The sequence below is a fragment of the Serinus canaria genome, chromosome 6, assembly GCF_022539315.1.
Source record: "Serinus canaria isolate serCan28SL12 chromosome 6, serCan2020, whole genome shotgun sequence".
Lineage (NCBI taxonomy): Eukaryota > Metazoa > Chordata > Aves > Passeriformes > Fringillidae > Serinus > Serinus canaria.
Genome location: NC_066320.1, coordinates 15,395,177 through 15,418,362, shown reverse-complemented (window position 1 = coordinate 15,418,362; position 23,186 = coordinate 15,395,177). Strand labels below are relative to the sequence as shown.

The 23,186-nt window shown below is 38.9% G+C and overlaps 1 protein-coding gene across 7 annotated transcripts in view; it reads right to left on the bottom strand.

Annotated features, from left to right (window-relative positions):
* SORBS1 (sorbin and SH3 domain containing 1) overlaps positions 1-23,186 on the bottom strand; it is a 161,695-nt gene that overhangs the window by 100,102 nt on the left and 38,407 nt on the right. For 4 of the 7 annotated variants that reach the window (XM_050976175.1, XM_050976187.1, XM_050976177.1 and 1 more), the window contains one exon: positions 22,283-22,341. The gene's annotated coding sequence lies outside the window, so the exon portion shown is untranslated. Of the gene's footprint in view, positions 1-9,091; positions 9,241-22,272; positions 22,342-23,186 lie in introns of those variants that run through there. The other 3 variants (XM_050976179.1, XM_050976180.1, XM_050976176.1) reach the window with 2 other exon arrangements.

Here is a 23,186-nt window from a genome sequence, read left to right as displayed (position 1 = left end):
TTATTGGACTGTGTGAAACAAGTTACCTGCTCAGTGTCTTGAGAAGAGGAACTCACCATACATGCATGGAAGCACCCTCCACCCAAACAGCCCCAACCAGGAAACAGCTCAGGTCACATCAGTGAAGTAATTCAGCAAATGACAGAGTGAAATCCACCATTGGCCACCCCCCAACAAGTTACTAAGAACACCAGCCCTACTGATGGAAACATGAATTTGGTCTCCTGACATGCTCTATGATAAGGAAAACACAGTATAGCTTGGATACCAGCAGGTACAGGTTCCAAAAAGCTGAAAAACAAGAATTTGTCCTTGCAACTATTTGGCTCTGTGTCGATGACCTCTTTCACTGATCAGAATTAAGTAGTACTGTAACTTTAAGGGTGTAAACAGCTAAATTTTGGGCTTCTGAAGAAGGACACCCCTTATGCAAATGCCACTGGACTTTACTAAATACATTTAACTTTACCCCAGCTTGCTCTGGATACTTATATATTTTGAAAATTCATAATGATAAGATTTCACAACAATTAAGTGATATGTTCAGAGCAGAACTGCTCCTTCCTAAGTAACAACTGTACACATGCTAAAAGGCTAAATCCCACTCAGGTCTAAGTAACCACTGAAGATATGCACTCAAAGCATTTGTAACACAAAAATTCTAATATTTTTCAATTCTCAAAACCTTTAGATCTTGCAGAAAGCTGTAGTTTTCATTATCTCTTCACAACCCAGTACTTTCCATTTCCCAACATGACCAGCTATTCATTGCTTTCCCACAGTAAAAATCCTCAAAATAACCCATGTTGCCAAAGTGGGTTGCATGTGGCTTGCAGATCAGCACATACACATACAGGACATTCATAAATCCTCATTCAAGATGCTATTGATTCTAAACATGGACATTTCATATGAACAAACATGAGAGTAATTGTAGGATCCACTTCACCTAACTGGAATTAGTAAAATGTCAGGCATGTAGTCAGTTGTCTCCGTAGTCAATGGTGAGTGACAAGGGCTTTGAAGGGACAAATAATCCTGTCCTACAATGAACACCTAAGCTGGAACAAATCACCACATGGCAGTGCTTTTATCTCTCTACTCATTATGGAAAGGGCCTGGAAACCTGTTTTTTTTTAACAGAGATATGAATTTCCTCTAGGAATCACAGCAATAAAATCTCTGTCACAACCTCAGGTGGCAGTAGCCAAGATCATAACATCCAGCTACACGTGGATCACAGCACACAGGCAAGAGCACGTATTTGCTGGGATGTTCTCATTCTCTGCTACAAGGAGACACTTAATCCTTTACAGAATGAAAGGGAACAACTGGTATTGAACAGCCCACCAGGTTTCTTCTCCCATCAGAACAGTATATGCAGAGCTGGGTAGCATCAGCTTGTAACAGACTTAAATGTGTGGGTTTTTAAGATGTGGTTTGTGTTGGCAGTGAGATCGTTTGAAGCCAACCATATTTAGGGGAAATACCACAGCTAAAGAGGTCGATTCCAGACTGGAAATATGGTTGTACTTAAAATATAGACCAATAGAGGCTATTCTGGAATATTCAGGATCCTGCAGCATTAAGATAACTAACCAAATGGCAAACAGTACAGTTGCTTCGTGAAAGTGGAAGGTCTGGAATGGTAAAACAGCAGTTTCATAACAGGGTCAACCTATCACCTTCACAAAGTTCCCATGGGAACTGTGTGGTTGTGCATTCAAACTAACTAAAATCCTGGCACCCCTCTTTGTTCTGACAGAGACGAGGTCAGGGCCCATCTCATAAAAGCTGTGTTAGGGTCTGTATTCCTTCGTGGAAAAAATCTGCACCCTGGCTTCAGCCATAGTCCTAAGGATGGTCATTATCTACTGGTGGTCTCTAGATACAACATTTTCAGAGTACTGGGACATCTGGACAGCTGTACAAATTGTAAGAGTGCAGCAAATAAAGTGTAATGCATTTAAACATAAGCTGCTTAACATATGCTGCACTGGACACCGGAGATGGTAAGTAGCCCTCTCAGCTAGTAACACAGTTACCAGAAAAGTGCAGATTTACTCATTTCCAACCTGCTTTACTGCTCCTGTGCTAACAAACCCAAGGTAGTCTTCACTAATTGTAAAATCAGGCTGCGTTCCAGGAGCCAGTATAAGCTGTATTTAACAGGCTGTTCTGGTGGATCCTGCTGTCAGATTCTGATGTTGATGGATAAAAAAAATACAACACCAAAAGAAAGAAATATAGATTATGTTCATGAAAGTTTTTGTACATTAGTGATCATGTAAATCCAGAGACAACGTTACAGAATGGAAATGGAATGAGGTGTTTCCTGAAGTAACATTTTAGACCATTAACCTTTTTGCACCATACTCATCTACTTAGAGATGGTAAAAGCCCTGTGTCACAAGGCAAACCCACACTTGCACAGAATAACCATGCTGCATTTTTTATTTGGGTTTGATTTTGCAATTTTGTACACAAACAGCCTTTTCCAAGCAAGTCCATTGACTGCGAGGCAGTTGCTCATATAGGCAGAGATTTCTGTTTCAGGCAAGGGTTTTTAGGCATCTGTTAGTACATGTTTGTATGTTCCAATTAAATTGAATGGTTACTATTGTAGTCTCTGAGATTATATAACAACTATTTCAGCTCATGTAACTATAATACTTAAAATGTGTTTTTATCTTTATTCCTGCTAACAGTTGTAGTATAAATTGAGTGATGTGATCCTAAGCTACAGAGTGGTATTAATTTGAGCTCTAGAAAATCAAAAGAAGAAGAAAAGGCAGTTCATCAGGGCAACAAAACTCTTCATTATCATCCTGTAAAATACATGTCACATTTAGAAGACAGTGATCCTCATACCCTTTTGCAAGGATCTGTTACAAAACACCATTAACAACTGAGGGATTCTTGTAGCATTGAGACAGAAACAAATTGGCTCCCACCAAGAGTCTCATGACCTGCAGCAAGGTTAACAGGGACCCAACACACTCCTGCAATGATACAGTCCTGCACAGCAGAAGTCCTCACCACATGTGAGGCTCTTAAATTCATGAACAACACATCATCTCACCAAACTGAATAACTTGGATTTAGGATATTTCTCATCTAGATTAAATACAATACAAAATTTTTACTGATGGGAATGTTTGTTCAAGTTAATGATGCAAGTGGACACTTAGGCAGCCCAGGACATATTCAAACAGCTGGACAAACATTTCATTAGCTTTGTTGCATTTGTAGGTAAATGAAGTAGGTACATGATACTAGGCTTATTTTTATATTAGGAAAACACAGAAGCCAAGGCTGAAATTATTAAAAAGCAGTTCTGTTTGTTTAATCTTTCTTCCACTGAAGTCAATGGAAAAATTGTCAGTCACAGATTTGCATTTCCATGGAATCCCTTTATATTCTTGTGGTAGGGCAAAAAGCCTAGTTTTAAGTATCTTGACCCTGCCAGGCAGTGTAATGGAGTCTTAGTGGAAATAAGAATTAGGCCTCCCTCAGCTTGAAAAGGAATAGGTTTACATAATTGCTGTGTGCTTTTGAAAATTCCACCCAAAACAAGCAGATTTGACCAATATGACCAACAGGCTTGTGACAGACAGTAGAACAATTCAGTTCATTTGACATTAGTGAGCACTAGATCAAATCAATCCCTCAATACATTTCTAGCTTGGAAGACAGCTCAGTTACAAGAAGACTTTAAATTATTTTAAAGGATATTTTTAAAATAGAAATGGTATACAACATTTGATCCAATGCTGATGACCTATTACCAAGCTACTCAAATTAAGTGCTGTCCATGACAAAGTACTTTGAGGGGAGAACAAGATAGATATGCAAAGGGTTCCCACCATTAAAAGACAGTAATATTAACCAAGTTATTTCAATGTGTGTAAAAGATGGAGAAAGGCTGAAGGAATCTTGTAGAAATAGGATTCCAGAAAGGATCCTGGCTAAGAAGATGGGCCTAAAAGGAGGGAGAATTGAGGCTATCTACCTTTGCTGGATATCAACCCACTGCATGCACTCTATATGAATACTTAATTTCTCTAGCTTCCAGCATGATTATGACTGAGAAATGCCCTGCATATGAATATATATGTATGACTTGGGGCTGAAACTCTGTCTCAACAAAACCACCCAAGTTTGTTTAAAATTCTATCAGCTCAGTAGGTTGCTCCCTCCATCCTCCCCCTTCTTTCCCCCTCCCCCTGCCATCAGTGGTTACACTTTAACCATGTATGGAAGAGTTTTCAGAGGTCTGAGCCATTAAAACCTACGGAGAATAGAACTTGGCAAATATGAAATAAAAGCATTTTAAATGGCTTTGAGACAGCATGCTTCCCCTTGCTACTGAAAATGTGATAGATGTGCTCCCATTTCTGTGTAGGAGGTCATAATCTGAGGTTTTGGACAAGTCTATAAACTTAACTACACATGATGTGCCCCCAAAGCTGTTCAAATACAGATTAGCACATCAAAACCTGCAGGAAATATTTTAATATTATTTAAAACAACAAAACAAACAAACAAACAGCTACACAAACACAAAAAAACCCTACACCCCAACACTTAAAGTAGTAGTGCTGTGTGATATCTGCAGACAAGCTTTTTGCCAAGCTTGTACATGCCAAAAACTATGGCTATTCTCGGACAATTTCTTATTTACAACCCATTAGTGTGCATGAAACAGTGATGTTCTGCCATTTTTAAGAGTCGCGGATCACAAGAAAACCACTAACACATCTCCTCTCACAGCACATGATTTATGGGGAGAACATTACAGCTATCTTCTCTCGCCTATAAGAAACAGACATTTCAGAAAGAAACAAAAATCCAACACAACATTAAGAAAACATCCAGGACACAGGAGACGTTGCATAGAAGCTTACACAATGATAAGACATTACCCAGTAGTATGTGGAATTTACCATGGACAACATCCTGCCCCTGGTAATACTGTAAGGTGCAAAGAGAATTAATGAATAAGTTTCCCCCCTTCCTCCATACTTTAGAAGACTACCAGACCTGCCTTTAGAAAAACAGATTTTCTGATGATGCTCCCTTTCAAACCTTTTAGGATGTTCCAATTCAGAGAGCTGTTAAGTAATCACAATTCAGTGGAATATCTCCTCCCTGAAGATAATTCAGGGAGACTCACTCAGAGCTCATAAAGGAATTCAGAAAATCTAAACTTTATTCCCAGCCTTCTGTAATCACTGCACTAGAAAGCAGCATCTCATTTTCTCAATTAAAAAAAGAACTAAAACTGCTGGTCTCCTTGTCAAATGCTTAAGATCTTAATTAATACCCTATAAAAGCTCTGGAATTTTTCATTGTATTAAGTACTCAGTCTCTCCACCTGAAACCAACCAGATTTTGACATTTATTTTTCATACTCTCCTGGAATATTCTAGACAAAATTTATATAATTCCACCACAGAATCATGATTCAAGAGACTTACTCCTGTATCAACCCAGAATAATCAATTTGAAATGCTGTTAGTCCAAGTCTCAGTTCTAGTGCTGTAAATCCAAGTCATGGCCCTCATCATGGAATCTGATCTATGCCACTACCTGCAGCCATACAGATCCCAAACAGAAAATGTGCCTTTGTCTGTCCTGTCACAAAATAATCTAGGAAGTTTAACACAGAAAAATATAGGTCCTAAGTGATTCCCACTGCCATTTGACTTCTGGCAGCATCATTAATGATTCCTTTACTTCTAAGAAGTCCACCTTCTCTCCCATCTGAGCCATCCTGACTTTGTGACATGAATAATTTGGGAAGAATAAGAACACGGTATATATTGAAAGAAAAATGCACCTATACCTTTTTATTACTTCATGAATGACAGCCTTTGTATGCATTCTATTCTTCAACAAATTCATTAATGTCATGAAACATTTGAAGTATCTCTTCTGCATCACACAGAAAATCATAGCCAAGTAATATTGTCTATAAATCTTTTTCTATTTTATCGCATAGAACATATCAGGGCACTGAGTGAGGATGAAAACTCTGAAGAGGTGTCTGAGAGCAAGCTGCAAAACAGATTAGCAAAGATTTGAGCGTCAAAAGCTTCTCATAACCTGGCAAAATTATGAGATATAGACAAAAAACCCCCCAGACTTCAGAGTCTATTCTCTGTGAAAATTAAGTAGGTCCTAGAAGTCTTGGTTGCTCAGAATAGACAACTGTGGGAATTCAAAAACTAATCAAGTCAGGGCTGATTGGGATTTCTTATAAAACAGGACAGTCTGAGTTATGCGCTCTTGGTCCTGGGGAACCTACAACATACAGAGCCAACAGATTTTAATGAAATCTAAAAAAAATGTTAAAAATTACATTAACGCATAACCATGTGCTAAACATTAATGCCGTGTGTATAGTTAGAGACATCAATATTAAATCTGTGCTTCCCTCCCTTTAGCTATTACCAGAAATTACAATCAAAAATAAGAGAAAAATCTCTCATTTCTCTGTATTGATTGAAGAGAAGAAAAAAAGATGGTCTGTGTGACAGATATGACTCTTCTCTAATAAACCTTTCAGCAGTTCTTTAATTCAGCATATGCTTTTATATGGATAAATAAAGATAAAGCAGTTACCTGAAAGGTTTTCATAGCGCAGTATTTTTTATCACAACATTACCTAAAAGTCCAGTCAACTCCTATCTCTAATGTACTACTAGTTATAAAACTAGACACCTTATCAGACTATCCAGACAAATGAAGCATCATTACTAGCTATCATTCATAGGTAGGGAAATTTAATGAACACAAGTGAAATAAAATGCTACAGATCACACAGAGTTAGATATTAAACTTGCTCCTCTTAGTGAGCCTCACGTCACTGCCAAAGCTCATTTTCAGCTGCCACAGGGGAGGCTGGACAAGGCTGCTGTGCCCAGTTATGCCTCCATGCAGTTATTTCTCTCACTTGTTGGCCACAGACCATAGGAGTGCAAGACAATAAATCATCATATGATGGCCATATAGAGAGCATATTTTACATAGGAGGAGACCATTCAGTCACCTCAAAGGAGTTTCAATGGAAATCTCTCCTGCAGAGCAGGCAGTAAGCTCTCTACAAGGTGCTTTAAAAATTATTAGCCACACTCTGGGTTCTCGCTCTTCCTCTAAAGGGCTGCCTCTGTTGAATAGGAAGTTGCAGAATAACAAACTTTGTCATTTAAATGTCAATAAAATATTCTGGAAAAACTTAACAGAAAACTGAGTCATGGTATTCAGGGCTGCTCAGCCTCCTGAGCTCAGACCATTAGCAGCCATCTCAAGTCACTGATGGGAGAACTGGGAAAGCACTTACGGATGCTGCAGAGTGAGACTCCACTTGGGAGCAGCAGCAGGGAGCCTTTTATGTGCAACAACATATAATGTAAAGCTCCAGCCTTTCAGAATGACCATAAATTACTAAGCAAGAGGATGAATACCTAAAGGAAGCATAAAAGTTTAAGTCAATCATGAGAAAGTAACCCTGTCTCTATCTTCAGCTATCATCCAAATTAACCTAAACCAAGGTGGTTTTAAATGATCCTGGATCTACTATAACCTCTCTCTGCTTAATTTAATCTTGCTTTTCCCAGCTAGAACAGAGGGGCTGTTCATAGCCTGGAGCTATGCCAAAATGAAATCCAGATTAGCTGCAATTTTAATTTCTTAAGCCAGAGCATGTGGCAGAACTCCAGTATCCAAGAGCAATTGCTGTGCTCTCTCCACAACATTAGCTACTTGTGTCCAGGCTGCTATGCCAATCTCAGGTGAGGTGAATATTGCAAGGACAGATGCAGGTGATTACTGGAGTAGAACAAAATTTGAAAACAAGAATGAAGAACCTGCCCTGATATCAACCACAATGATTGCTTTAAAGCCCAAGCATCTGGATGCTCACAGACACTCGAACTTTTGAAATGAAAGAACTTCTCCCCTATTTATGCCAGAATAACTAAGAAAAACCTAACCCTAGGTCTCATTCAAAATGTTTGAAATGTGCTACTAATTATTGAGTCAAATCATCAAGTTTGAGTCTGGCCATAAATTGTTCCAGCTGCAACTGAGAAATCTAGAATCAAACCCAAAATTAAGTTTCAAAGGCATAAGGTCATCCTTGAATTTCTGTTAAATGAAGACAATAATTTCAGCCACAAATTAATTAAATCATTAAGCAGGCTTAAAAAGGAGCCCATCTTACTTCCAGTTTAAGTTTAAAAAAAATCTCAACTTGCAGTTTATGCATGGCATCTCTTACTTTTTTTTGCAGGATATTCATTTGGGAAAATTTAACAGGCAAGAGATGCCTATCTGAGAATGGGATTGATCAGGAATGCAGTTACAACAGAAAGAATTTCAGCAGACCATAAAAGAGAAAGAAAAAAAAAAAAAAGAAAAGGCTTCTACAAGAACAGTCGAGCAAAACGCAACCATAGTGAGTCTGGGCTGTTTCCCAGTACTCCAGGGGGAATTCTGCTATTTGCTGAGTTCAGTGAACATAATCTAGTGCAGAAGGGAAAAAAAAAGTGCCGCTGCTTTCACCATTTTCTCAGTTCAGCTTCGTATGAGAAATCATATAAAAGACAGAAAAATAATTGTATTACTGTGACAGCACACAGAAGCTTGCAAAGCAGATGTTCTCAGCACACATAAGAGGGACTGATTGGACTCTGAATAAAACTATACAACCAGAATGAAAAAAATTAAGTCATTCAGCTGGCAGAGATGAATCAAGAAGTAGGGGACTCAAAAAGTAGTTTGGAAATAACATCTGTAGTGATAAGTCAGTCTCTTTTTGTTAAACAGCAAAAGGGAATTAATAATTTCCACTACACTTCATAGACAGCACTATTTGAGTTACTTTCCTCCAAGAATCTCAGCATGCAACTTTAAGGAAATTAAAAATCGTTCAGAATATACACAAACAGTTAACAGGAAATATAAAATTAGGTAATTGAAACAAAATCTACTCCCAAAACCAGCAGATACTCCACAAGTTATTTATAGCAGAAAATTTATATGAGACTGGAAAGGTCCTAAACTTTCTGCAGTTTTAAATACTTACTTCTTGCAGCCAAATCACATCAGTGATTCAGGAAAATTTTTAAAATACTGCATTAAGGAGCTTGACTAGCTGAGAACATGATGCAGCCTTTCCTTTGGACCGTCCAGCCATAAGCATTTACTCATTCAACAGAAGCACAGAGCATAATACTGTACTGCAGCCTTTTACATAGGAATACCAAAAAGGGGGGAGGGAGGGGAAAGCCCTTCCCCAAAGACTTTAGTTCAGCCCTCTCATTAAAATACAGAGTGGAAACAGCTGCTGTAGAAAGGAACAGGATGTCTAAGCAATTTTTTGTTAACTTTCATAGGTGTGAACTCATTTCATTCTGGAGTCTCCGTAAGGAAAATAATTTTTCTTTTGAATTTCACTCTTCATCTGGCATTGCTCCTTAAGAAAGTGACTCTAGCTCCACTTAATAATAAAAATAACAGTGGATAGTGAGCTCTCCATTTTCAAAATCATTACATCTCACTAGGGGAAAACAGATCCCTAACAGATCTCCCTCTCCACGATGCAAGCTCTAGTACAAGTACACGTGTACTTTATAACACTTAAGTCTTCACACACAAGTAATATTAATCTTAAATGATTTCCCACAAGAAGTCCCAGGCAAACAACTAACAGGAGCTCACTGATAGCAACAATTAGAATTGATAGCGTGTCTCCTACAGATTAGCACCTCAAAGTAAGAACTAGATAAAGAACAGAGGAAGGAGGTAAGAACAATGAAAGCTCCTCAAGTGCTTGACCAGGAGACACTGGATAAACAAGGATTCTTCAGTCTGAGAAAGAGTTGGCAGAGGGGAGATGAGAGAGTGCTCTATTCAATCATGAAATGCACCAAAAATGCTAATCTGGGAATGGCAGCCCATTCCTTCTAGTAACAAGAACTAAGGGACACTAAACCTAGTATTTAGGCAGAAGTTTTAATACAAACTAAAGGAAGTTATTTTTCACATCATTCATAGAATGATAGCAGAGCTTGTTGCCCATGATCTTGTGGAAATCCACTCTGTGAGCGAACTCAAAAAATGAAATTCAAAAAAATGAAAGAACAGTTCTAATCCTAGAATTTTTGGCTTGGTAAGCTATCAACCACAACTTACTAGAAAGTGTGGATATCTCAGGTGTGGTAACAATTTGAATTTTCCCTCTACATTAATCCTTTTCCTAAACCAGTAACACTGACCACTGCCAGAGCAGCAGTCTACATTAGAAGGATCTCTGAACCACAACTGTGGCCATTTTCATACTCCCATTTATCTAGTTTTCACAACAGTCCTTAATGAGAAATTGTCTGTATTATTAGGTCCATTTCACAGATGGGGCACTAACTATGTACATCAAGGCCCAGAGTAGCACAACTCTTTGGAAATTTTGACTGGTAACCACAATTCAGAAGATATGTACTATCCATAAAAGTCATCCTGAAGTGACTTTCTACTTCTAAAGGGCAGCACCCTTTCAAACCTCTGCACTTGTGACTGTTCCCTGTTCACTCCAGTATACCTACTTCACTATCTATTTTCATGGGCAAAGTTATTTACTAACAGGAGCTTTTCCACAATGATTTCAGCAGCTATTACTCCTATTTTCTGCTCTCTCTTTGCCTAAGTTGCAAAAACAAAAGCATGCTGATAGTGGAATCTTACTGCAGCAAACTTATTTTAAATACATATGTGCTTTTTATGTATTATCAAATAGCATTTTTTGGTGTAAAGCAAGCTGGTTGTTCTTAGAGCAGCAATTAGCAAATAGGTTGGGCAATCAAGGTTGCTGTTTTGTTGTTTGCTTTTTTTTAAATAAGAGATATATTTTAAAAATACTCTCAGTGGCCATTGTGTGGTAAAAGGGCAACTGCCCCCTGGCCTTGCTGGTACAATGGCTTGTCTGAACTAATACTGAGAAACAAGATAATTTTATGCAAAATAAGTAAAATGACTTGAGATTTTTGCCATATCAAGTCTGAGAAAATTAGACAAAAACCCTGTTTCACTTCTCTGCTTCTAATTTTAAACAGGCTCTTCAGAGCATTTTGTCTGTCTCGGTGTGTTTAATGTTTCCTGGAGGCCTGCAAAGGCATGCAAAATATTTTAGTTCAGGGCCTCTATATGGTTGTAATAGGAAATAGATGTCTCCCTTAAAGAGAGGGATTAGTATAGAAACAGATTATCTGAACGACAGCAGAGTCTTAAGTGTTTATTTCAAAGGGAAGGAAAGGACAGATAAATATTTACTGCTTTCTGTCCACATTGTAAAATACAGATGCTGCCCATTTTCGTTACTTCTTGTTTAGTAATCTAAGTTATTGTCTGATCCTGCCCTCTTGGTCAGGATTTGTCTTCATGTTCAAAAAGAGTTCTCAATGCCATCATTGACAGATACATCCTTTAAGCTGTAGGAGAGCTTCACAAAGATAAAGCTGCTTTCTAAAACGTGGGCTGGTCAAGATCTTTATGTTTGTACAAGATGTGTGGTCACCAGAAATGAATCACACTTTTTGGTCTACCTGGGAAAATGCACGTTTCCTGTGTAAGGCTTCACACCATGCTGAAATAGCCTTTTGGAAACAATCTGAGTGTTCCAGTGCTAATGGGCTGGAAAACGGTGCAGACACAAATGTAAAGAAGGGTTTGCTTCTATTCCTATCCCCTCTCTCACTTCACCCAACCCAAAGGGTAATTGCCATCCCCACCCTGGCAGGGTAGAGCATGATACACCTAGAACAGATGTTCTCTTTCCTCCTGCACAGACCTTAATCAATAATCTTTGATCCATTTGTGGCAGGAAGCTTTGAGTCTGAGTCTCCTATGCCTGTCAGGTCCACCCTTTCTCCTTTTCACTCTATTATGTACCTACTGCTAGAGAACCAACAGAATTAAAAGTAACTCTGGGACAATTAAATTTCCAAGGTTCAGTCTTATCTTCCCTATTTCACAACTTGACTAAAACGGATGAGATCTCTCTTCCTCACCCTTTCTTTCCCTCTTTTAATTAAAAGTTGCACGGTAAATCAAGAGGAATCCAGAGGGGCTAAGAGCAAATCTTCCTTTAGCTGCAACTACACTCTTATTTATATAAGAAGATGTTAAGGAAATGACTGATGGCATTAAGTGCAGAAGGTGCAACTCAGTGGAATTTAGCTACCAAAACAACAGCCAAGGGGCAATCATACATTCTGCTCAGTAGATGAATGAGAGATCAATACCAATGGGACATATTCTGGGATGCTTCTCTATGCACAAGCATTCCTCTTCATAAAGCAACTTTATTAAAATCTCCTAAAATAAGCAGACTTCTGATAATTCAATAGCTGGATAGGAAGTCCCTAAGGTGTTACAGAGGAAAATGGTCATTCAATAAATACCATTTTCCTCTGAACAAGTACTTTAGCACAAAGCCTTCAAACACAAGTGTTTCTACAAATTTGAAAAGTTGCTGTCATGTTTGAAGGTGCAAATGGATAACCTTCAGCAGGCCCAGTTGATGAGAGTAACACCTGTATTATGAGCTGAAACAGCATAACAAATTTTTGCAGCAAGTGTAATCCAACAAGATTTTCTGTGCAGCTCCTCAGAGTTTTCACCTTGTCTCATTTTAAAAATACATTTTTTTAAAGTAATAATTCAAGTTTGGGATACCAGTAAATTTCTCCCAATTCTGCTTTCTCTTTACCCTCTTTCCATTGGGTGGAGCAAAGAGATTAAAAGGAAATGAGAAGAAAGCTATTTAGATCAAAGAAGAGGAAACAGAAGAAACAATTTTTTCAAGGAAAGGAAGGGATTTAAAAGCCGAGAAGTGAAAACTTTCTGTCTCATTCTGGAAACATAATGCAATTATTTCTGATATTAAAACAGAAAATCTTCTTTTGCCACATTTTGTTGTACAATTAACATCACCAATTGTTTCTTTCTGGAAACATACACAATTATTAAAATTCAATGAGAAGAAGAGGAGAGTTGCACTATAAATGGACTAGATGGCCAAATGCACCAAAACAAAAACCTTAGGCTTTTGGTTCTGGAATTGCATGCACTATATTACTAGTGATGCTATTATCTCTGGAAAATTCACAGTGATTTTCTTAATACCTGTAATTATTAACTTAAGATATATAAGATTATTAACTTTGGCTTTAGGCCAATGTTTCTAGGACATAATCAAGGTGTCCATAGGATCTTTCTTAAATTCTGCCACATTTCACTTTTTCAATCCATTTCTACAGTCTATCTTGAAAAACAGGTTTGTGTTTCCACAGAGAAAAAGATCATCAAAAACTGCTGGTGAACAGCATCTATCCTGATTGGTCTCTCATCACAAATCCCCAGAAAGTGGTAAAGGGCTACTGCCCTTTAACTAGCATCTGCAGGCTAATCAATGGGCCTGAGAAATCAGACACAGCCCTAGATTCTAAATGCAATACTTTTGGATAAGTTCTCAATTCCCACTTTCAGCCTAAGTATTAACACATTCCTCAGCAGTGTTACCATTTAAAGAAACAAGCACTTCTTCAACAGAGAGCAGCAAGTTGTCTATGCCCTGCACTTTACATGACCATGGAAGATAAGGCTCATTTTGACTGAGGTCACCATAAACTGCAAGGCCTTATCTGAAGTTACATGGGATATTTTAATACTTTCCCTGAGCAAAGAAGGTTCACATTTCTCAGAATTCATTTAAAAAAAAAAAATGCACACACTTTATGGAACCAAACTGAGATTGACCTAACTTGGAAAACTGGCTGGCTGAGGCAATGTGATCAAGCATCTTAGATGTTGAGCAGAACCTCAACAGTCTCAGTCTGTTCTCTGGATTGTGAACAGCCTCTTCCTTCTGGCTCCCTCCCTCACCCACCCTGAAAACACTCTGCTTTGGGAGTGGCTTTTCTCACCAGAGAAGCGAAACTTTCTTTTAATGTGGTTCATGGAAAGTTTAGCTGGTTTTCTTCCTCCAACCCACCTAGGCTGGAAAAAGAAATTAGTCCCAACCAAAATCCAGTATAATAACTGGCCATGTGTGGACAGTTCTTTTCAACTTGCAAGGAAGCAATCCCACAATTGCAATTTCTTGTGTCTCCTTATGATAATGGTGATGTAGCACAAACATGGAAAGAGCTGTACTGGAATTAATTATGGTACAAGCACTTTCAGATGCCTACATCCAAAAAAAGAATAACAGGGATTAGATCAATTCTAGGGGTCCCCCAGGTATAGGAAGAACTAGCAATAAATTCAAGGGTAATAGAGGCAATGGGCTGCATAGGATGAATTTTATTTTGTCCTTAATGATACACCATGGGATGTAGAAACTGAGCTGTGCAGTATAAACAGTACAACCATGAGGCATAATGAATGGATTTACTTCTGATCCAAAGTCTGCTATCGGTGACATGTATCATGTTACTGCTTTCAATGAGCTTTGCATCAGGCTCCCCTGAGCACCAGGTAGAGGATATGAAGTCAGACAACGAGAGAAACAAGGACAGCATAATTTCAGCAATGTATGTGGGGGTAAAATTTACTTTCCAGAAAAATAGGACCTGGGAGATGCCACATATTATCAGATCTCTGATTTACATAAAGCAAAAGCTTTTATCAGTACCAGAAGCCTCAGGGTCACATACAAAAAACCAATCAGCAATTCCAGGAAAGCTGCAGCTGGATATTCCTCCTGTTTGACAAAGGCACATAGTAGCTTCCCAAGGTCTGTGAGGCTCCATTTTTTCTTTGCTGGGTAAGTTTTCAGCTGGATTCATTCTCAGTTCACCTGATCATGTCGCATCAACACTAGAGCCAACACAAAGTAAGGGTGAAGTTGGGATAGGGCCATATTCTTTCAGTAGCAGCCAGGACTTGGATCAGTTTACACCAGTCCTGAAACCACAGATCCACAGAAGAACCTAAAAGACCTTTTACAGTTCAGTGCAACAAAGTAAAAGCCAAGTGAATAATTCAGCTTCAAGAAACCAGGTATTTGTGAACAAGTAAGCTTGTACTTCCAGAGCAATGCACTTGGCCTTTCTAAAGAGCAAGAAACAAAGATCTGAATTGACTCCCAAGGAAGAGAGGAAGATCTCAAAGCCCAAATCTAGCACCATTCCTCTTTGGCTGGCTTAATGTTCTCCAGGCAGATAATTTTCCTCCTGATTACAGGGTGATATCCTCCCCTCCATGACGGATACACAATTTCTGATGAAACGTTCTGTATGTTTACCACCTGCCCTGCTTTCAGCACAAATCCAAAGAAAGCACTCTGCTCCTTTTCCTCGGATGAATCTAACTCAAAGGCAGTGCAGTACGCACAGACACTCCAAATTTACACTTTCATTCTAGACCAGAATGGTCTCTTGGTCACAAAGATGCAGTCTGGGTCCTCCCTCTGCCGAATTCTTTGATTTGGCTGAAGCCTTATCCTGGCTCTGCCTCCTTTTCTCTCCTGTTTATCACTGCAGCCCTGGTGGTCCCTGCACACTGCACAGCTGCTCCTCCTTTCCTCCTGCCTAAGTTAACTCTAAAATGCCTCCTTGGACCAGATGTTTTCCACGTGTTTCACTCTCTGTTTTCTCCCCCACCCCCACCTCTTCCAAGGGAAGTAACAATCTATCTCCTTGATCCTTCAGATCCAATTCTAAAGTATCTCTTATTCAACTTGTCCAGCTTGGTTCTGTGGCAGGCAAAAAACAAATCTCTGCTTTTTCCTCCATGATAATACAAGGGCAGGAGACAAAAATAAGCCTTAACCTTGGCACTGCCTTTAGTTTCCATTTCACCTTCAGATGATTGGCTTTGGCATTGTTTTGGCTTTCTTTCTGGATTAAATTTTATTTATTGGAAATATTTTGTTAAGCACAATTAAAATCTGTATCACTTGCCACTTTTCCTTCTAATTGTCTCTGTTTATTAGCTGCCACTGAAGGTTTATTTACAGGTACAAATCTTAAGTTCATAAGTACTTTACAGGTCCCATCCCCCTCCTCTGTGACATTTTCCACTCTCCATCTGTCTTTCCTTGGCACCAGTGCCTGCAGTGGCAGTAGACATTTATACAAATTACCACCACTCTGCTTCATCTCTCAAAAATCAGTTTCAATATCAGCCCAATTCAAGCCAGTTTCACAAGCTTATATTAACTTAGATCAGACCAAAATCAATGAACTCCAGCTGGACCAGTACTGTAACATCCATTTTAAGGTACTCCATCTTCCAGCCACTTCAGGTTTTGCAAGAAAAGGACGGGTGCAGCGTTTCCATCCCTCTTGTGCGATGTTATGTTTCTCTGAGCAGGCCTACTCACTTTAGCCCAAGCCCTGAACACAGTCATCAGTGTACCAAAGAAGCAGAAAACACATTCCATAGGCTGGTGGGCCACAAGGAGTGGGTGAGCATCTGAGCACATAGTGCCAAAGCTGCCGAGAGAGACATCAGCACAAGATCCCAAGCACCTCCAAATCTGAAGCTAGAAACCAGTCACGTCGATTTTGTCCAAACCACGGGCAGTCCACAAAGTACTTGTCAATAGGGGTTCCATTCTTTCAAGTCCTGGCTGTGGTCTCAGTCACGAGCAGAGAGTAGCTGGTGGCTGGGCTGTTTCTGTGTGCCCTGCAGCAGAGGCGCCTGACCCTCACAAATGGCCTTGAGCTGGCAAGAGGGGACAGGGCAGACAGCGTGAGCAGCCCTCTCACTTCACTGGCAACTGTCAGAGAACAAAGGCCAGAGACAGGACATCCCTGTTCTGAGAGCATTACTCCTGAATTTGCTGTCTCTGGGAAAGTAGTTCTCCAGCATGTGATTTCCCATACACCACAAGGGCTCCAATAAAAGCTGTTGCATTCAGCCAAATGTTAGTACTCCTCTGATATCTGTGTATTAAAAATTACTGTGGGGGTGAGGGAGAGCAAAAAGAAGTGTAATAGACTGAGAATATTAAGTGTAGCACTGGGTGAAGAAAAATTTTGCTTTCCAAATGCCACATGCAGATTTATTGCAGGAACAAAATGGGTGTGTAGGCACTGAATAGCCCTAGGCAAAGTGCTACATTTCATTTTCTGCATTACCCAGAGTCTCTCTCCAGGACTTGAACTGTGTCACTTCACTTATTGATATTTCATAAACAGGCAAAAGTTTACACTAATGCTATATGTTTTTAAAGGTTGTATACTCAGAGTCTTTCACATTGCCCACTATGATGGTCAAGATTGTACACATTTTAATGATGAAAGGCTGTGTGGAAATTGCTGGGGAGTCCTGCTGCTCCCAGTACTGCCAGCAGACAGCAAGAAGGAAAGTAGCAAGTGATGGCAATTCTTTCTCAGCACCTGCTATCTCACTGCTTCATGTACACTTCCTTTTGGAAGTTTTGGTTTTAAAGAGCAGAAAGGAGGGGTTTTGAGGGTGGGTGGTTTTTTTTTTACTTGGTGGGTTTTTATGGTTTCTTTTTTTTTTTTTTTTTCTTGTTTTGGTTTGGGTTTCTTTTGGGCTATTTAGTACCCTAGACAGTTCTGCTTAGTGCCCGTTCATGTTACACCACTATTTCTCTCTTCCTATAGAGTTCACTAGACTTAGAGATTTATTGAGATTCCATTTGGCTGGAAGCTTATTATGCACTGTTTCCTATACCTCCCATATAGAACACATTTCAAGCAACAGATAAAAATATCTGTACCACTCTTTGGTTTTCAATTTCTTGATACTGCTGTTAAAAATGAAAAGGAAAGGCTATGAAAAGTCTCAAGAATTCAGTATTAACCTAGGGAAAAGAAATTGCGTTCTGGAAGCACCAAACAATAAAATAAGTTTCCCAGGAGGAGCAAGAGAAGGAAAAAAAAAATGTAGAGCTCCAAAGACCAAAAGGTAATAAAGAACACTTGCATTTTCATCAGGACAGACCAAAGAAACTATACATATGCTTTTAAAGACAAAGGCTTTATTCTATTCTGTTCCATCCTCAATACCTGCAAGACACTTTCTATCACATCTGCATACCGAACACAACAATTGAATGTTTAAAAGTGGCAAGAGAAAATTCTCCTATCCATTCCTGGCCATTTCATATTCAAGCTTATCTCACAGTTAACAACTTCATTTCCATTCTTTACTACCTTCTAAATTCATTATCTGGCTTCATTTCCCATTTTCACTTTTTTTACACTTTCTGATTAGTTAGTTTCTAGACCTGCAAATCCCTTTCTCCTGTCACCACCGTCTCAGAAATCACTTTTCCCTCAAACATTTCTCACCCTTCCTCCTATAGGCAACTGTTCTCTATGTTATTATCTAGGCAGGATTGAGACTGGTGACTCTACAGTGCAAAGAACAGGTCTTATTTATGTTTGTGAATCCTTGTCTAACTTTATGCTGCTGTGTAAATGTTTAATAGGTACTAATGCATTTGCTGGAACAAGCTACATGCTAATACTCAGTGGACTGTTTGGATACAATCCTTGCTGACTGTCAGAAGCTTCTGGAATAAAACAAAATGCAGTTTTTTTGGTGACACTGCAGTTTCAACCTAAAGATCCAATAGCTAAAGTCTAACAAACCATCATAGTACCAGAAATGGCCTTATCTACTCTTTCCATGTTTGAAACAGGATAAAGCTTGAAAGCTAAGCACTGTGGATGTGAGGCTGCATTCAGCTACAGCCACTGTATCTTATCTCCTCTATGTTATCTATCTCCAGACCTCCAAGGTCACATTTTAAAAAAATCTTTCCTATCTTCACTCTCTCCTTAGTGTTGGCTGAAGAGAATAGAATGGTCTTGTCCTCTTTTCACACTGGTCTTGCCATGATTTTCCTGTGGGCTTGACTGTATCATGTCCTGTGTAGAATTAATTGTGAAATAGAAACCCCAGTGGCAGATCAGATGCATAGTTTTTATTTCAGGCACCAAATAGGAGCTGAGTGATTCATCAGCACAAGCACAGCACACAAGCAGCAACTGCTCAAGCAAGTAGAGAATTAATGTCTGGGCCTCAGGGCCAATGAACTGTGATGCTAATGGAGAAAATGCAATAAGGACAGCAGGGGTGTCAGGCCTACACATAATCAAGTCTCATGCTAAAACTCACAGAGACAAACAAACCACATCGCAAAATTCCACAATTTGTGTGAAAGGAAAACTTTGGGGTTTGTTATTTCTATATCGGATTGTTCCCAGTGGTGAGACTGGTGATGGCAAGTCTTATCCCATAATCTTAATAATTCGTGCTCTGTTGCTATGAAATCCAAGGATATAAAGAATCACTGTTGTTGTGTTTGTAGGGGCTCCGAAATGAGGAGTGCTGGGTGGTGCCCACCCAGGCATCCACTTCCAACACTGCATCCTAGGATCAGGTTCTCTTTCCTGTTAATGTTAATTTAGTTTCAATAATAGTACTCTTGATGTTTTAGCCTTGAAAGAGAATTTGACCAAGAGATGAATTGAGAAGGTTTTCCCAAGTGGCAGTGCATATGTACATTAGCAAAGAAAAATAGCTAAATCTGGAAGAAGAAAGTCCAAGCAAAAGACAACTCTCTTAGGAAAATGTCCTGTAGCAGTGAACTCTGTTAGACTTTATGCAGTTTCTTCTGCAGCATACAACATATGCCACTACTTCAGTCTTTAAAAGGAGACTGGACTAAGCAGTACAAAAATACATTGCAGGACCACAGCTATTTCAGCATGGCAGTAGGACTGATGAGCTAATAACTATCTTTTATCTCATGTTCAAGATTATGCATGATAAGATTTCAGTACTAGTCAACATCTATTTTCCTGTAACCAACACAATTTTCAGAGTTCAGATTTGGTGTACATTATGACCTGTTTGGGAGGAAAGGTGTGTATGATTCATCAAGTGATGATTATTACAGATCTAAAGGAAAGGGCATAGAAGAGGAAGGTCGCTTGTTGCAAATGAGTTAGGGACAGAGACTTTGAAAAAGATCAGGACACAAATACTTTAGAAAATCTGCCCCTATATGACTGAAAGCTGAACTGTTTAGAGAAATTCCCAACCAGTTGCAAATGTTCAGCACTTCCACCAAAATCTGTCCCCAGCTCTCTACCTGCTGTAACTGGTGTCAGGAATATTTCTCCTAAAGATGTAATAATTTTCATGAATTTTCCAGCTCATCAAATATCAGAGCTCACACGTGAAAGGATTTTCACAGGATAAAGTAAATCTTTTGGTGAAGCCCTCATTGTTTGAGGAACATTATTTTCAAATAATTTTAACTGTTGCATCATGAGCTCGACAAGTGGTACAATGCCTTTGTGCTTAATGCAAACTAATTTGAAACAAAGAGAAGATGGAGATCTGTTCATTGTTTTATGCTGCCTCTAAAGAAGACAGTTTTGAGTACCCAAATAAATAATCAAAAGAATAGAAAACTGAGCAATTAATATTACATGATCATTTCAGAGCTCACAGCTTGTAGGAACTCTGAACATGTTACTGAAAGTGTGCCCTTCACCTGTGAATTAGTTTTGTCAAGGAATCCAGACTTAATTCACAAAAATGTATTTCTGTAGAAACCATAAAACTGCTTTCACAAATGTTTTGCTTTGTCTCTAGTTCTTTTAAAATGTAACCAGTTTAGACTCAGATATGATTTGACTAATCTGCATTCATTCTGGTATGAACCAAATTATGATGCCATGTGTATTCACAGAAGAGTCCTGTCTTCAAAAGGTTTGTTTCAAGAATGAACTGGTAAGCCCTGGGGACTTAGAAGCCCTTTAAAATTGGGGTCAAGCTAGGCAGTTAGATTCAAAAATAATTTAAAAATCCATTTGGAGACAAAGGCCTATTGTATACCAGTCTTCCAGGAAAACCCATGGGTGACTGAGAATTACTTGGGAAAACTTAGTGGAAATTAATTCCGACTCATTCGCAGTTCTTTCTTCCACACTGAAAAGAGGGGTCTATGGAGGCAGAAAAGCATTGGTCAGTTCACACAGGGTCAGGGAATATCTGGCATTGCAAATGCAGAGCTAAAAAATGTTCACATTTCCTGTACCACTGAAAGAGAGAACCTGCACCTCCCATGCCTATGGCTCATTGAGAACCCAGGCCACCACCAGTTCCAGCTACAAGAGGGTGGTGTATACTTAAAAAGTACAGAGAGGAATAAAAATTGCAGTCAAAGCTTATGTGGCACAATAGTTCAAAGGAACCACTTCCCACTCTCTGTTCAAAAGGAAGAAAAAAAACCCAAAAACACAACTAAACCCAAAAAAGAGTCCCACTGTTCCTCATCACACATTGCTTTCTGTTACTAGGCAGGCACTGTCAAGCTGACATGTACAGTTTATTAGAAATTAGAATTTTACTCAGGAATTTTGCATTTATATATATATTAATCATTAGGCTACATGGTTCTTTACATTTGTTCAAAAAAAGAAATCTCATGCTGTATTATGGGCTTTTAAAGTGACATTTACAGAAAAACACTATTCTTTACTCTTAACTTTGCAATCATATGTTAATAATTATCACCACAAAAGCTATTTCAATTCTTCCAAGTTATACAACCAACTAGACAGCAAAGACAGCTTTGAACTTTTGAACATCAGGTTTTTATTTACCATATTATCCTATTTTTAGGTCAAAACTTCACACATTTGCTGAAACCACTTTCTCTATGTCAGGCAGTTCTCCTGGTAAAACTCCTCCAGGTACCAAGGTGCTGAGGAGGAACAGTACAGTCTTGATTCAGTGCCAAACTAGAAATCCAGACATTCTTACAGAGAGTGAGGAAGACTCCCAGAGACTTGGGAAGGGAAGGAGACAGTGCCTTCTTTATGCCATGTTTTTTGCTTAGGAGGTGGAGTATTATGTGGAGAATCATTAATTAACACTTTGAAAACAGAGTCCACCTACTATTAAATAGCTCTTTTCTTGTTCTTCAGCCTCTGAAACCTCTGTCATCTATTATCAGGCAGCCTAAAATTGAACACCACTTGCATCAGTGGACAAACAGGATGATCACTGTTGTATGCATTAACCTGAATTCTCAAACTTAGTTCGGATTCAATGCAACTCTCTGGAGAAGACCTTTGAATTGTGTTTGAAATACTGCATTCAAAAATCAATAAAGTAGTCATCTCCTGCCAATAAATTTGAATGTCATTTTTCTGGAAATTTCCATAGTGCCATTTAGACAAACACAGAGAAGAATAACGGTGCATAACATACATTTACATACCTTTGGCAGAGCTCAGAGAAAGAGAAGCTGCAGCTCTACAGGTATGCTCTGGACTCCTCCTAGAAAAGAAAAAAAAAAAAACAAGAGTTATAGAATACGATAATCTAATGCAGCTGTAAGGAAAAAAAACCAAAACCAACCCACAACAAAATGCTCTCTCAGTTTAAAATAAAAGAAACCACCATTACTTCTAGCCCATCAGTTCAACTTGTTAGCCTAGCCTCATAAAGCTAAGAGTCACCATTTGTCTTTGAATCAGCTTTTATAAGACAAGATCCTCCTTGTCTATATGAAACCCAAGGCAACATCATTTGTCTTTATCACTCTGTAAAGAGAAGCAGTGCCAAAATTCTGCAACACCTACTTTAGCTGCTGAAATCTAGAGAACTGAATGTGCTGCTGTTAGCATTTGGAGACAGGAATATGTTTTGATCTAATACATCCTACACAGACTCACTTGGTGTCAAGAAGGTACCAGATTCCATAACAGGTTAAAATAGAGACAAATATGAAAACACTCTGCATGCAACTTATGCAGAGTAACTTCTACTCATTATATTTGAATTTTTTCGAGAGTGTTCTAAACCTTTTAAAAATACCATAGAAGTCTGCAATAGCTAAATTCTCCTAGCTTGTCACAAAAAATGACAGCTTGATTGATATATATGAATGTTCTAATATTACTTTTACTATGTTGTGTTTAATTCAGAGTTACGTGAGAGGCAGGACTAGCACAAAAGTTCTCATATACAAAGAAATTTGCCTCAGAATTTTGGCCTTTACTACTTAGTCAGGTGCCTTCTTAAGCACTTGCCAAGGACACAGCCTGTGGAAACCTATATGTATGGATACAGTGAATGTGCCACTGCTCCAGTGGAAGGTGTCCCTGCCCATGGTAAGGGGC